Genomic DNA, 12,693 nt, shown 5'->3' on the forward strand with positions numbered 1-12,693 from the left:
TTGACCCTTTCCTCCAGGCCGGAGCTTGTTTCATGGCCATTTCCCTTATTAACAATGGTGTTTAATATAACTGATCATTTTCAACTAGATTCTAACTCTGTGCCTTTTGTAGTAAGTAGATAAAAGATTAGAAAGCAGGTGGAACACCACCATCCAAAGCAGAAGAGGGTATTTTGGGAAAGAATCCCTAGTGCTCTGTATCAGGAGTTAGCAAATGATGATCTATGGGCCAAATCTGGCCCATTGTTTGTTTTTGTAAATAAAGTTTTATTGGAACGCAGCCACACGTTGATTGCTGTATTGTCCACGGCTGCTTTTGTGCTGTAGCAGCAGAGTGGTAGTCGCAGCAGAGACCTCATGTCCCACAGAGGGGAAAATATTTACCATCTGGCCCTTTACAGAAAAACTTTGCCTCCCCCTGCTCTAAGTGTTCCTCTGAGCAACTGTTGGCTGATTTAGGGAAGCTCTTCTCTTGAAACCCAGCAGTAAGCAACGTTAGTTTACTTTAGCAGATATGAAACTTGAATCCTAACACTTTCTTCCGCCCTTTCTCAACCCTTCTCCCCGAACATGGAAAGTGGCCCAATAAGTGAAATGAAACTTGGCCCAATCAGCGATATTTAGAAAGTGGAAGGTGAAAGTGTTGACATCTGCTTGTATTCCGGCAGCACGTGATGCAGCAAGAGCCTTCTGGTCAGCCGGGCATCTTGCGTTTTGTGAAAGATTGTCTCGTGTTAGCCGGCCCTAGTGGGATTTATGCCTGTGGAAAAATGCGATGTGATGAACCATCTGCCTTTCTTCCTAACAGTGGCTTCCTAGGTGGATTCTTCCTTCCTTCAGTCTTGATAGCTTCAGTAAGTTTGAGTGTCTGTCATGTATTCAATATCTGTATGTATATGTTATTAAACATGTAGGTGTATTTCAGACGTATGCGTATTTAATCCACGGCCATGTCCATCTTCCCTCTTTGCTTCTTACCTCCTTTCTGATCTTATTTGCTCCTCTGCAGTTGGTTCATATCCCCAGAGGAGTGGCCACTGAGACAGGATTAGAAGTGTAGGAGATTTTTTTAGGGGAAGTGCCTGGAAAGGATTAAAGCAAAGAGGCAGGAGTGGTCGGGAGCACTTCACCCTGCAGTGCAGACAGGGCTGGAGGGAAGGAGAAGGCTAACTTGGGAAGGCTCACACTGCTGTGCTGTCCTTATAAAGTCGTGGCCAGCTCAGTGGGAGGCCTTGAGCCCAAGTCAGAGGAGTCCCGTGTCCCACAGGCAGGGGTCAGGGCCACTTCCCCCAGTGACTGGGGGCAGCCAGGAGAGAGTGTCCCTGGCAGGAACACGGTGGTGGACCCACAGGGGCAGCAGCTGGGGTGGTTGGTGAACATGCTGCCATAGCAGGAGATCCAAGAGGCCCGTGTTCAGAGCCTCCACACCCTTATACCCCCAACATCCTGCCACTGAAGTTGTCATTTTTTGAAAAAACAACAACAAAACATCCATAGACCTGTGAGGGTTCTCCTTTCCTTGCAGACTATTCTGGGTCATTTCAGGTGCTCTGCATCTGACCCCATCTACCTTTCTAGCCTTTTCTCCACTGCACGTGCGATACGGCCTGCCTGTGTCCTCACTTTTCTGTTGCAGGCACTTTGCCCAGACAGTTCCTTTTTCCTCACATGCCCTCCCTCTCTCAGCCACCCACTGAAATCCTACTTCCTTTAGAAATATTTCTCCCCAGAACCTTGATGGTCTAATTTACTCAGGAAACATTATTTGAATTTATATGCTAGATGCTGTGAAGAGTCCAAAGATGAATCGTACATGGATCCTACTCTGAAGGGTTAACTTTAATAGGGAAAGTGATATTCTATAAACAGTGTATTAAAAGGAACACGTAGGTGAAGTTCTGAGCTGAGTACAGGGCAAATATGGTGGGGGTTCAGAAGAGGGAAAGATTATCTTCATATTAGAGAAATCCATTCTGACAGGTGGGCCTTGAAGAACCAACCAGCGAGACTTGGGCATGAGGAGATGGGAGGGAAGAGAATTAATTCCAGATTAAAAGAATAACAGAGGCAACGGCATGAAGTGAATTTCTTTAGAAAAGCTTCAATGACTAGGGTTTTTCAAACTGTACATAAGACCCATTAGCGAGGATGAAATAAATTTAAGGATCCTTTTATCAGAAAAAAAGGGAAGAAAATAAAGAAAACAAACAGAATACGATGGAGAATGTTTGGTATCCTTGGCATGTAGTAAGTGTTATATTTTGTGGAATTTTTATTATGGGTTATACATTTCCGTACATTTAATGGGTCACTATATAAATGTATGTCTTACCACAGGCAAGCTTTTGTCTTCTCTGAGTTGATTCAACAGTATATATTTATGAAGCATCTCTTATGTGCCAGCCACTGGGCAAAGTTTTGGGAATACAGTGATGAAAAAAACAGACATAGGCTCTTCCTTCATGGAGACTATGACCCAGGACAGAGGGTCTCACACTTGAGCAGCAGCAGAAATACCAGAAAGACTTAATAACACACAGATTGCTTCAGAGTCTCTCCTTCCTTAGGTCTGGGTGGGGCCTCAGAACGTGCATTTCTAACATGTTCTCAGTGGATGATAAGGAGGCTGGTAGGGGACCACCTTAGACACTGGTCTAGTGGGCTACTTGAACAAATGCAAATAAATATGCACTGGAAAATTGTGGTGTTAGGAAGGAGAAGAGCAGAGAACAGAGAGACAGACAGACAGACAGAAACTGGGAAACCTATTTTATATTGGACAGTCAGAGAAGGGGTCTGAGAGAATCGCTTTCAGGCAGCAGGAGCAGTACGTCAGTGACCCAGGGGACCTGAGAGCATGAGCAAGAGAGGGTTTGGAATGAGATTGGCAAGCAGGTTGGGGGCTAGACCATGCAGGGTCTTTAGTCCAGTGATCTTCAGACTGGGATGTGTATTCCTGGAGACCGTGAAGACTTTGTAAAGGGTGTGCAGGCACGTGTAGCGTCAAGAGCATTGTCTTCCTTTGTGCTCTGCTAGAAGGGATCTGCCCAAAGGCCAGTGTCTGGGTGCTCATTTAACTTTCCCACCTCTCTACGAATAAAAGCTTACCTATCTCCTATCTTGCTAGGGTATCTTGTCCTAGGGTGGAAAATCCTTTGGGGGACAAAACTAGTAATAACTCAAAATATTACTCAATAAAATAACTCCATAAAAAATACTCAAAAAACCTTAGTGTTAAAAAAAGTGGATGACTCTTATTATGGAATTAAAACAAAATCTGTTCTCAAGGCAATTGGTCTCCAGTTCTTGGCTTTCAACAAAGTTGAAGGAGGCCCTAAGTAAGCTGTCAGGAGGCAGGGCATTAAAAATAATTTTTGAGGGTGGAGTACTGTCATTTTGATATATAACTAGAAAGGAGATTCTAGCATTTAGTATCACTGCTGTAACAAAACTTTCCTTTCCTCTATTTATTTAGGTGGATAAAACAAGCACTTTCTCTTACTTCTATGAAAGTGAAAAATTGGAAAAGAATTGACTCTGAACACTGCCATAGTTTACTGTTAAGAACTATCCAATCAGAGATACATGAATTAATTTGGTTAAAAAACAGTGTCACTGAATTCATTAAGAAATTCATTTTCAATACAATATATTTTATATATTTAATAATTATCTACAAGATTTATACTATGACCAGCTCTTTACTTGTGATAAATGTAATATCTCTACCAACCAGAACTGTATTTTTTGGGAGACATTTCAGTTATTCAATTAGGTTCTTTGTAAGAAATTTAGAACACCAATTTGTCAGGATAAATTTCATTTGTGAGAGAAAAGCTCAGAACAGAGGTCACCCTGGAGCTGAGGAACGGCTGTGAGTTTTCGGCAGCATTGGAGCCCACAGCTCTCGGATTGACCCTGTGCTGCTCTGTGGGCTCAGATTTCCCTGTCCCTGTGTCGAAGCGCTCACCTTCCTCATATCTGGCTTTCCCAAGCTGCTCCTTCCTGAAGTAAGCCTCAGAGAGATGTTTTGGGATTTCCACACCACTCATATCCATTTTGGTGGAGGTGGTGATGACAAATTTCTGGTGTGTTTCAGCAGAGGAACTCGACTGAGAATGAGAGGTCCAGTCACAAGCAGCAAGCTTCTGCTCAGCTGCTTCAGGAAAACCACCGTTTAGCCTCTGCAGCACCCAGTGAGGATGCTCAGAGTGGCTCTGGGAGTGATGCCAGCTCGCAGCTTCCTCATATCTGACAGAAGGGCTTTTTCCCATGGCCCAAGAGCTTCCAAGGCACACCTTCAGTAGAAGAGTCTGCAGGCGTCCTGCAAAGCATAATCGCCTGGGTCTCACCATCTCTGTCACCACCAACTAGTTTGGTGTCAGCAGCAAGAGATTTCTCCTTCTTTTTCTTTGCAACCTTAAATGTAGCTGCTGACTACTTCCTCTTGTACATGGCCTTGCTGGAACACACAGCAGGTGGGGAAAAGCTGCCAATTCCTCTGACTAGGATGAGGTTTTGGTTGTGGTGAGGTTTCCCCTTCTGAGGTGTTTTGGTCTTGAGGTTTCTCTTCTGGACCTTGCCCTGGCATCAGCCTTCTTGGCTTCAGATTTCTTCTGCTATCCAGCTTCTTAGCTTTTTCACCCATCATCTTGCAAGATGGGAAAGAGCCAGAGTAGTATTTTTTTTTTTCAGAATAGTATTTTTTTTTTAACACTTAGAACATTATGGCCATAGGGAAGAAGTTTTTAAAATTTCTCTCTAGCTCTGTCTCCAATCTATAGAACAAAAAGACTTTGAAGCAGAAAAATATATAAGGATAACTCTCTGCTGCAAGTAAAATGGAAGTATGAGTTTAAGGAGAAAGTGAATTGTCCTCAGATACAGAAGGAGTACTCCCTGGCTGTCTGAAGAAGAGGACTAGACTCTTGGAGATGTGGGGAGGGGGTTTCTGGAGAAGAGAGGATTAGCCCCGGGAAGAGCAGAGACAAGAAAAGGGCTCCCAGGGCTGGGAGTGAGAGGTCTGGGGCATGAGGGCTCCCATCTTTGTCTTGACTTTCACTCTGCTTCTTGAATTTTGAGTAGGTAAAGCTGCTCCCTTCTACTGACTCCCTCTTTCCCTCTCTCTTGCTTCTTCTCCCTTCCCTTCCTACGACAGATCTCTCCTTCATTCTCCTCCTGCCTCCTTGACCACTCAACAGGTCAAGTGGGTGTGGGATTGGGGTAAGCATCAGGGAGAGTGAGATAAAGAAGAAACATGGTCATATTATGGTTACATGCCCATAGATGGGGTTAAGTTTGTGCAGGGTCTTATTTGTGGGGGAGTGAGAAAGATGATTGCAAGGATGAAGCCATAACATGTCTGTTTTTCTTTTTCCCCCCACTTCAAGCCCTAGGATGGGTTCCTGGCTATAGAGGCTTTTCCAGGGAAAAGAGAATCACGTTCTATAGTATATGTGATTACAAAAGAGTTCATTATCAACTTAACATGGTGAAAATACTCTCTACTGATTTGGGTTCAGCATCCTTCAGTGAGAGAGGACAGCTACTCTTCCCCTTGGTTTGGGCAAGTGGTGTAGCCATGCTGGCCTCTGCTTCCTTCTAGAGGTGGGAAGGTAGTCTCTTTAGCAAAGGGAGCTAGGGTAGCAGAAAGCCATCTGGACTGAGAATCAGGAAGTTGGATTCAGGCCATGCTCTGCCACGTTTTTTCTGTGACCTTGGGAAAAAACATCTTGACTCTCAGTGACCAGTTTGTAAAGGAAGACATCGAATAAAGGGAACTGTGCATTTTCTCCCTACTCTGAAATTATTATTTATGAGTAGTGAGACTTAGAAAGAGTTTACAAAGGCCCAGGAACTTCTGTTTTTCTTCATCGTCCCTTGATGAGAAAAATTACAGTGAACTTTTCAGTTCATTGTCTTAAAAAAAAAAAAAAGGAAAAAAGGCATCTTTTCTTTTCTTTTTGGGAAACATCAAGATTTGCTCTGCCCTCTAATAGTCGCCTGGATAGAATTTTCCATCTGAGCACAAAGCAGCTCAACCCGGTTTCAACTAATCCCTTCTCTGTATACCCCTAATTTAACAAGAGGAACTGGAAGCGTCAGACAGTGTGTGGGAAGACTGGAGAAAATAAGGAAGGTATAGAAACCACTAAAGATGGAGATAAGTTAAACATTCTGGCAAATTATCACGGTGTATTGCTGGCACTCAACGGTTAGGCAGTTGGGAAGGTAGTTAAGAGAGGCTCTCAGTGCTTCATCTAATTGCAAGCAGCTGTCGATTAGTGGAACTTGACCAACTGTTTTTAATTCCATTCGGTGGTGATGAAGAGAATGAGACTTTTAAGGGAAACTGGCAGGGGCTGTGTGTGTGTGTGTGAAGTTGCTTACACTTTTTTTTTTTAGAGGTCACAGGGTGCAGTAACAACTACTAAGAGATGCTCTTTGAAACCATGGCAGGCTTTCATGATAATGATTTTCCTAAATTTTACCAGCCTTCATTGAGCTTTTGGCTGGAAGCAAACTTCTCTGTTATCCAAATTCTGCAATGATTTTTCTTGGGGAGTGATTCACCCGCCAATGGTGAGTGACTGAATGGCTTGTGCCAATACAGAAGCAATTGTTCAGCGCGGGCAGTAAATCTCCAAAGAGAGGTAATCGTGCCAGTTAAGAGTCTTCTCCTTAGGAATGTTTCATTTCACTTTTTGGATTAGAAAATAGGAAAAATAAGAAAGTGGAAAATTTTAGCTGATTTCCTGCAGTTGTTAAACCTGCTACAAATTATCTACATTTGAGAGTTTTCTGGAAGGCAAAGTTTTGAGCAGCCCAGTCTAATCAGCAGGATATCTCTCTTGATGTAATTTACTCTTCTATATTTTCTTTTTCTAATAAGAGTAGCAATCTTTTCTAATATCTATTTGCTTTCATTTCTGGCCATACATTTAAAAAACAGTGATTTTAACGTTTCTGCATTGCAAACCAAAGAGACCGGCCACTTGACTGAAAGCAAGGCGTCTATGAAACCAAGAGGGCCTTGAAGTTCTACTAGTAGCTGTCTAATTGGTCTGAAAATGTGTCAAAGAAGGCAACTGGCAGAAACTCTCAGGGAGAAAGGGGCTACTCTCCTTCAGTGCCAATCACCATCCATTTCACATCCTGAATTTCAGTGCCCTGAAAGAGAAAGTCAATTCCCTAAATATGTACATGTGTGAAGATTTATCAACAAGGATATTCTTCACAGCATTGTTTACAATAGCACAAAATAAGTCACTTTAATAAGCATTATATATATTTAAATATGTATTTTAAATTCTGTGGTATGTGCATGTGTATGTAAAACCAAAGTCAAAAAAGAACAAAATGGAAATAGTAGCAATGGGATTCCAGGTGATTTTCATTTTCTTGTTTGTGGTTTTTCTGCATTTCCTAAGTTTTCGCTAAAGAACATGTACTACTTTTACAACTGGGGAAAAAAAGTCATTTAAAATATATTTCCCCATATTTCCATTCTTATATCATAAAGGTTTTTATTCCACATCAGGATGAAGCTAAAGAAGAGATTCACATCAGGCAAAGGAGAAAAAAACCAAAAGAGCAAAAAACAAAAAACCCAAGAGGGACAGCAGTCTATAAACACCTAATTGTGTTTCTCATCTCGTGCCTGTTTGAAGCGCTCACACTTGTTTTGACTCAGCCAGATAAGTCAGCTCCTCTAAAACAGTCACAATTTCCACCAGCTGTTTTGGATGTTTGAGGTTATGTTTTTGTTTTAGTGAACTTCACTGCCTATCCCTTGAGCTAGCTTATGAACAATTGTAAAGGAAGTCTTTGAGGCCGACTCAGAGGAAAGCTGCTAATCTCATGACATCCACAAGGATTTGAAAAGGCAGCTCCATCTGTGCCGTTTCTGTTTTTCTTCCACGGCAGGTCTCTTGATGTCAGAAAGATGGGCCACTTCTCGGGTCCGGTTGTTGGACGGAGCGTCCATGACCACAGCTGTGCCCAGTGATTCTGACAGACTCATTAGGCGGCAACAGGCACGTTTAACCAAGAAGATGTGAATGACAGACCCTATGCCGGGTACACTTCTCACCCTTTTGTGGGTTCTATTTCCTGTGGAGTAATCCTATTCTGCGAGTTCAGGGTTGGGGAGCAAGCTGGCAGGAAGCTATTTGTCACCAAAAGCCACCAAAGGAGAGTGGCTGTCGTCTGCGCCTGAGATCTCTGAGACTTTTCTTTGAGTTGGAAGCCAGGGGGTTCTCACTGCATGATGTGGCAGAGTTTCTGGAAACTGATTTGGGGAAGAGGAAGCTGACTTATGTGAGAGTCACCATCTCCGTTGTCATCCTCTGGCACCCCCTCCTCCATAATGGCTTTCTCAAAGGAAAGAAAAGTGGTGAAGCTTCTAGTGGGAGTTGGGATTTAATAAGAAATAGCCTGGAGTGGAGTGAAGGTTTACCTGACTTTGGAAGCTCACCTTTGTGGGTTATTTTCTATTTTGGTTTAGTATTCCTTCCAGTGTGCCTGTCTCCTTGTCCTTTTTTTTTTTTTTTTTTTTTTTTTTTCTTCATTTCATATTTGGGTGCAGACAAATCCAACCCAAACTTGTTATTTTTCTTTTAAAGGCTGTTTGCAAGCAGTCACTTAGTTGAGCACGTATAAGCCAGCCTCCTTGCATGGCCATCACGAAAGTGGTGTAAAGAGCATATATTCAGGGAGCTCCCAGAGGAGAGGACAAAGGTGAAGGAGCACTGATGAGACAAAGTGCTTTGCTAAAGTCTTGATTTGTTAGGAAAATAAAAATCCATTCAGCAGAATCCCAAGGGGGCTGGCAAAGCTGTGGACCTGGCAGTGCTGCCTATCTTGAGAGGAATCCTAGAACAGATGGTTACCTAAGCATCCTAGACCAGAGCAATGCTGGGAGAGCTCCATCAGTCAAGACAGAAACTCGGCCCAGCTCAAGGATTTGGTAACTCCAGGCCCTGCTGGATTCAGATGATGTTATCAGGAGGGTATCGCTGTCAGTTCTTACCTGAGTCTTCACTTGTATTGGTGTCCTTCTCTGCCACACTCTTCCAAAGGACCCAGACTTACCTCCTATTAGTCTGGCAACCCCAGAGGAAAAAGAGGGTCTCTCTCAACAGTTTCAACAGCTGTTCGGGGCTGACTCTCACAGATCAACTTGTATTTTGCCAGCGCTGAACCAGTCCTTGGGGGTGTTTTGCCAGCGTTGAACCAGTCCTTGCGGCTTGCTCCCCATGCACACCTATTGGATAGACCTGTGTTTGGGGCCCTTGCCTGTGTCCACTGAGTGACTGTGGGTGGACACTTCCACCATGAGGCCCTTGATGTCCTTTTGCAGAAGTGTTATAATTTGAACTGTCGTAAGTGATTCTAGTAGCCTTCAGTCTCAATACAGAGGGGACTGGAGTTTTGATTTGCTGGTTTCTTATTTCTCAGAGGCTCTCTAATCCCTATGCAAGTTGCCCCACTTCCTGCCCAGCAATGAGATCTTCCTTTCCAGGGGTTTAGCCTACTTCTCTGATGTTTGTATAACTGAGAGGGTGACTCAAATGTTTAGAGCAGTGGTTCTCAAGGTTGTGGTCCCCAGAACAGCAGCATCAGTATCACCTGGAAATTTGTTAGAAATGCAAATTCTCTGGTCCTATCCGAGACCTACTGAATCAGAAACTCTGGGGGTCGGGTTCAGACATCTGTGCTTTAACAAGTGGTCCAGGTGATTCTGATTCAAGTTTTGAAACCACTGATTTAGGAAGCAGTCCAATACAATCTTCTCTGGGAAGACTCTGAGTCCATCTAGACTTTTCTGCTTTATATTAGGCTTTATATTTAGGCTCCTGACACCAAAGGAAAGATCCTTTATTTCTTGATGTCCCTTGTTGGAAGTAAAAAGATTATTCTGTGCTTGGAATAAGAGCCGTGCAGTGATCTGCTGCTGAGAATCCCTCAGTAGACTTCTGTTGGCCACACACCAGGGATGGAATGTTCCTGGAGATGTTGCAGCTGCCAGGTTCATCTTAGATGAAGGAACTTTGAAAATCTTTTTAATTCTCTGAGGGGACATTGTTTGGCGACCTAGCAAAGTTTCGCTGCTGCTCAGAGAGTCTGCTAATCCCATATATTGTGTAATCATTTAATCGTTCAACGTATATAATATTGGGCTGTGTGCTGGTTGTACAACTGTCCACAAAACAAAGATGCTTCCTGCCCTCATTTAGCTTAAGGTCTAATGGAAGATAAAGACATGGAAATAGACATTAACAGTAGAAGGGGAAAACACAGCGTGTTTGGGAGTTCACTGCGTGCCACCTAACACAGACTGGACTGGTCAAGGAAGCCTTGTCAGGGAAAGTTTTGTCTAAACTGGGACCTGAAGGATGAATAGTCATTGTTTGATGTTGAAGAGAATGCCAGGCAGCATATTCAAAAGTCTGTAGTTGAGGGAGAACTTGGTAGGCTCATGGAACTAGAGATAACTCAGCATGGCTGGACTGTACAGAGAGGCAATGGTGAGGGGTAAGAAGATGGGATGGACCAGATGATGCAGATCCTATCGACAAATCTGGACCTTATCCTAAGAGCAACAATAACCCATTGGGGTGCTTCAGGCTGAAGAAGTTAACAGATTAGATTTGTTCCAGAATGAGCGCTTGATAAACAAGATTATACTGTATAGCACAGGGAAATATTTACAAGATCTTGTGGTAGCTCACAGCGAAAAAGAATGTGACAATGAATATACATATGTTCATGTATAACTGAAAAATTGTGCTCTACACTGGGAATTGACACAACATTGTAAACTGACTATAACTCAAAAAGTTAAAAAAAAAAAAAAAAGAATGAGCGCCTGAGGAATGGGGCTGGAGTTGGGTAGAGTCAAAATCATCGATAGGAAGACAAGTGAGAAGGCTGTTGTGATAATGAAATGAAAGACAGTGGTTCCTTAGTCTCGGATCATGGAAATGGTGTTGGAGAGCAGTGGGTTAATTTAGGCCACTGGTGTGTGGTTGAAGTGTGGGTCAAGAGGAAGAGCATTCAAATATGGACTCCTGGGTGACCAACTTGGGTAACAAGAGAGTGGAGGTGCTATATACTGATAGGGAACAGTAGAGAAGGCCTGAGTCTCCAGGAGTCATGGGTTCAATTTTAGACAAGTTGAGTTTGTAAAATGCCCAGGAAGAGACAGGCAGTACACAGTTGCTATCCAGGTCTGAGGTCAGCATGAGAGGTCTGGGTGGGAGTAAATATTTGGCAGTCATCAATACGTGAATGACTCTAAAGCCAAGAAAGCAGATGAGATCCCCTAAGGAGAGTGTTGGTGTGGGAAGGGGGGGGGGGCCTAGAGCCCAGAAGGTCTCCAGGATTAAGAAACAAACAAAGGATATATGTGGAATCTTAAAAAAAAGACACAAATGAATTTATTTACAAAACAGAAACAGACTCACCAGCATAGAAAACAAATACGGTGTGTGGGGGGGTGGTGGATAAATTGGGAGTTCGAGATTTGCAGATACTAACTACTATGTATAAAATAGACATACAACAAGTTTCTACTCTATAGCACAGGGATCTATATTCAATATCTTGTAGTAACCTATAATGAAAAAGAGTTAAGAAATGGAATATATATATGTATATGCATGACTGAAACATTGTGCTGTACACCACACAACTGACTATACTTCAATAAAAGAAAGAAAGAAAGAAAGAAAGAAAGAAAGAAAGAAAGAAAGAAAGAGAGAAAGAAAGAAAGAAAGAAAGAAAGAAAGAGAGAAAGAAAGAAAGAAAGAAAGAAAGAAAGAAAGAAAGAAAGAGAAAGATAGAAAGAAAGAAAGAAAGAAAGAAAGAAAGAAAGAAAGAAAGAAAGAAAGAAAGAAAGAAAGAAAGAGAGAGAGAGAGGGAGGGAGGGAGGAAGGAAGGAAGGAAGGAAGGAAGGAAGGAAGGAAGAAAGAAGCAGAGGAAAAGAAATCTGTAAAAGTGAGTTAAGGATGGCTGATCCATGCATGAAATATGATAGATGTCATGGAGGCTGAGGAAAGCAGGTGTCAATGCTTTCTAGAAGGGCATGGTTGTAATGTCTCAGTTCTGTACCCGGCTGAGATCAGACCAGGTCATTTCTGAGAAGTCATGCAGTGCTACCCTCCATCTGCCAGAAACTTCTGTCGCTATTCCAAATGGGCTCATTTCACCGAAACACTTTTCAGGAAACATTGCTTTCCTGTAATTATTTTCTTAGGCAGATAAAATGGCACTTGCTGAGTCATAATTTATTTAAGGAGACCCTGTCCCACACTTTCTTTCAACTGGCTGTCTTTTTCTAAGTGAAATCAGTTAGATTCCTTACATATTTTCCCCTCCTTATCTTATCTCAGTCCGCTTTCAGGTCTATATTCCGCTGTGCCTCTGACCCCAGCGTGCTTGCAGACAGATGGTCACAGACAGATGTTCACTTTGCAATTGTAAGTTACCCAAATGCGGGGGCAGCAGCACCTCTTCTGGTACCCAGCTGTAATAGAGCTCTGTGGCCAACTTGAATCTTCAGCCACTGTTGACTTCCCCAACGACTGAATTACTGTTTTTCTTCTCTTTTTCTCTCTACAGCTGGACACCCTGGGGAGTTATTCTGGCTAGAACTCGGTAGGCACAGCTGACACCTCCAGCTGCACATTC

The 12,693-nt window shown here is 42.9% G+C and overlaps 1 long non-coding RNA gene and 1 pseudogene across 1 annotated transcript in view; one reads left to right on the plus strand and one right to left on the minus strand.

The window, feature by feature from the left end:
• The first annotated feature begins 260 nt into the window (after positions 1–260).
• LOC135321495 (uncharacterized) overlaps positions 261–12,693 on the plus strand; it is a 33,982-nt gene continuing 21,549 nt past the window's right edge. The window contains exon 1 of the long non-coding RNA XR_010381285.1: positions 261–854. This is a non-coding gene — a long non-coding RNA (uncharacterized LOC135321495). The remainder of the gene's footprint in view (positions 855–12,693) is intronic.
• Positions 3,792–4,651, minus strand: LOC105097156 (large ribosomal subunit protein eL6-like; annotated as a pseudogene).

This window comes from Camelus dromedarius, chromosome 6 (assembly GCF_036321535.1).
Source record: "Camelus dromedarius isolate mCamDro1 chromosome 6, mCamDro1.pat, whole genome shotgun sequence".
NCBI classification, from domain to species: Eukaryota; Metazoa; Chordata; class Mammalia; order Artiodactyla; family Camelidae; genus Camelus; species Camelus dromedarius.